This window comes from Tupaia chinensis, unplaced genomic scaffold (assembly GCF_000334495.1).
Source record: "Tupaia chinensis unplaced genomic scaffold, TupChi_1.0 Scaffold000201_1, whole genome shotgun sequence".
Taxonomy (NCBI): Eukaryota; Metazoa; Chordata; class Mammalia; order Scandentia; family Tupaiidae; genus Tupaia; species Tupaia belangeri.
The window spans coordinates 1,744,930-1,748,278 of record NW_006159676.1 but is presented as its reverse complement, the minus strand read 5'-3'; the positions used below and the strand labels follow the sequence as shown (position 1 = coordinate 1,748,278).

The 3,349-nt window shown below is 56.9% G+C and overlaps 1 protein-coding gene and 1 long non-coding RNA gene across 3 annotated transcripts in view; one reads left to right on the top strand and one right to left on the bottom strand.

Moving 5' to 3' along the window:
* ELL (elongation factor for RNA polymerase II) overlaps positions 1–3,349 on the bottom strand; it is a gene marked incomplete in the record, with an annotated part of 75,079 nt that overhangs the window by 36,805 nt on the left and 34,925 nt on the right.
* The window catches only part of LOC114007589 (uncharacterized), a 4,877-nt gene continuing 1,827 nt past the window's right edge, over positions 300–3,349 (top strand). For both annotated transcript variants that reach the window (XR_003549191.1, XR_003549192.1), the window contains exon 1: positions 300–1,132. This is a non-coding gene — a long non-coding RNA (uncharacterized LOC114007589). The remainder of the gene's footprint in view (positions 1,133–3,349) is intronic.

Below are 3,349 nucleotides of genomic sequence, written 5' to 3'. Positions count from 1 at the left end.
TCCTGCCCGGGTTCTGAGATCCTGCCCAAAAGGAGCCGGCAGGTGAGCGGCGGGCGAGGGCCATCCTGGGTCCGTCTCCTGATGGCACAACAGTTACATGGCTGGACTCCCACATGCCAACCAGGGTTCGAGTCCCCGATCTGGCGGCTTAAAACTCACACCAGGCACGTGTGTGTACGTGCCCAAGAGCCCAAGAGGAGAATGGAGGAGAAGGGATTGCGGCGTGACTATTCCCTCTGGGGGTTGATTTCTCGCTTTCCTGCTTTCTCTCTCTCTCTCTGGCAAGTGCACACCCCCTATGGTAAAAACCTTAAAAAATAAATTTTAAAAAAATCTACTGACCAGCTTTTCCCCAGAACGATGCCTGTCCCTGAGAGCAAAGAGTGTCACAAGAGACGCCGTCAACCTAGGCCACCTTCTGCCGACCTCGCAGAATCTGGGGGCTCGGCCGGAAGGACCCCGAAGGCCGAGGAACCCGCAGGCAGTAAGCACGTGGCTCCAGCAGGCCCGTAACCTCAGAGCACACCTGCGAGGCCACGTGGGAGGCCTGGCCCTGGGTGGGGACGGCAGTGGGAGGAGCTTGGGGCCCACACCCTGCAAGCCGGATCACAAGACCCTCTCGCAGACAGGGCTGTGCGTTTTGCAGGGACCAGCTTCAAGCAGGTGGGGAAACCGAGGCTCAGGGAAGCTGGGTGCCTTGTCCGAGCTCAGGCTCAAACCCAGGACCATCCCAGACGAGGCTGTGGCTGGCCTGTCACCTTCGGAAGTGATGACAGCGATGGGAGGAGTGGCTGCGACGTGCCTGTCACCCTCCCTGTCACCTGGCAGACCAGAGTCCTGGCCCGGAGCCAGGCAGGGCACCTGTCCTTTATCTGCAGATCAGTATTTGTCACCCTGCCTGGAAAAGGGGGTGGCTTGGCAGCACCAGCGAGCTGCCAGTCTCCGACGACTGTGAGCTCACTGTGAGCTTTCTCTTACAGATCGTTTTGTCACCTGCCTTCAGACAAAAGCGGGGATCTCAGCTCGAGGCGGCGAGATTAGTGTCAGGAATTTGCTCACGAGGTGACAGGCACCAGAAAATCAGGAGGCGCAGAAAATCAGGAGGCGGCTCTGGCAGGCTCTGCCGATCCAGGTAAGGCGCGGGCGGAGACAGAGCGAGGGGGAGGCCTCCCAGGAGCTTTGGAAAGGAATGACAGGTTCTGGTGGGTCGGACTAGCACCTGACTGCACTGCAGGGAGGTTTAGAGGAAGCAGCCCCCCGCTCCCCCGAATCCAGGCCCCAAGTCACTCCCGAGGCAGCCCTGGCAGCATTGCACGGGGAGCCCCTGCACCGGAATCTTCCATGCCAGGCCTTGCAGACCCGACTGCACTGACAAGGCCCACAGCCCTAGGGGGCCCCTGCTGGCCACCTCCACGGTCCTTACACCCAGCGCTGGGTGACCCTGTGCTCACTCCTGCTCCTCCAAGGCCTCGCTCACTTGAGCCCTGCCCCTAGCCGAGAGCACCTCATGGAGTGGCAGGCTGCATTGGTCTCTCACTTTATAGTTTTTTTTTTTTTAAAGAGATGTTTGAGGGACCAGCAGTTAGCGTAATGGCTATGTCGCTGGATTCCCACATAGTGGACCGCAGTTCGAGTCCTGGACCCGGTGGCTTAAACTCACACCGGGCGCATGTGCATGCGTGCCCAAGATCCCGAGAGGAGAATGGAGGAGAAGGGATTGCGGCATGGCCATCCCCCCGGGGGGGTGATTTCTCGCTTTCTGTCTCTCTGTCTGTCTCTGTCTGGCAAGCGCACGTGCCCTATAGCAAAAACCTCTCCAAAAAAATTTAAATAAAAATAAAAGAGATGTTTGCTATAGGGCGCGTGCACTCGCCAGGAAGACAGAGAGAGACAGAGAGATAGAAAGTGAGAAATCACCCCCCAGGGGGGATGGCCACGCCGCAATCCCTTCTCCTCCATTCTCCTCTCGGGATCTTGGGCACGCACACACATGCACCTGGCGTGTTTTTCAAGGTGCCAGATCCAGCACTTGAATCACTGAGTTGATATGTGGGATCTAGCCGCCCTGCACACCGTGGGCTGTCCCCAAAATTGGGAGGTCGAGAAAAGTCATGGCGTATTTTTCTACACAGAAACGCGTCATGACTTTGCAGATGACCCCACATATATTTTTCAGATGACATCGACACTTAGGTCAGGTAGACTCTGAATAAAACAGATCATCCTGGGACCAGCAGAGGGCGTAATGGTGATGTCGCTGGACTCCCACGCAGTTGACCGCAGTTCGAATCCCAGACCGGGTGGCTTAGACACGTGCGTGCGCAGTGCCCAAGATCCCACGAGGAGGATGGAGGAGAAGGGACTGCAGTGTGGTCATCCGGGGGTGATTTCTCTCTTTCTGTCTCTCTGTTTCTCTCTGCCTCTCTAGCAAGTGCACACATCCTATCATAAGTCAACACAATTAGAAGAAGAAAACCGCTTATCCTCCACCATGTGGGTGGGTCTCACCCAATCAGCTGAAGGCTGAGGTCCCCGGATGAAGGGCGTGTCCCTGTGGACCCAGGCTGCAGCTTCCGCCCTGCTCAGGCTCTTCGGCCTTCCAGACTGCGCTGCAGATTTCACACTTGCCCTGAACCCCACAACCACAACCACAGCCACCGCCTTAAAGTAAACAGATCTCAGGGCCAGGCGGTGATGCGGCAGTACTGGAACGGGACCCGCGTGGGAACGGTCTTGGGCTTACATCCGGGACTTCCCAAGCACATGGCTGTGCATGTGGGTGTCCCTGACCCGGCTGGGAGGACTCGGGGTGAACCACAGCGTGGGGACCTGACTGGGGCTGTCTGTCTGTCTAGTCTCGTTCCCTCGTTATGGAAGAGATCAGTGAATTTTAAAAATTAATAAAACTTTCAAAATTAATAAGTAGCGGAGCCGGCAGGTGGCATGGTAGTTAAGGGCACTGGACTGCCACATGGCCAACTGTGGCTCCATTCCTGGGTACGTGCGCTCGCCAGACAGACAGAGACAGAGAGACAGAAAGTGAGAAATCACCCCCCAGGGGGGATGGCCACGCCTCAATCCCTTCTCCTCCATTCTCCTCTCGGGATCTTGGGCACACACACACACGCGCCTGGCGTGAGTTTAAGCCACCGGGTCCGGGACTCGACCCGCCGTCGACTCCATGGGAGTCCAGCGACAGAGCCATTACGCCAACTGCTGGTTCCCAAAATAATTCTTTAAAAAAAAAAATTCATAAATAGGGGCCAGCAGGTGGTAGGCTGGTTAACGCACTGGACCCCACATGGCTGAATGTGCGAGTCGAATCTCAGACGCAGCGGCTTGACAAACA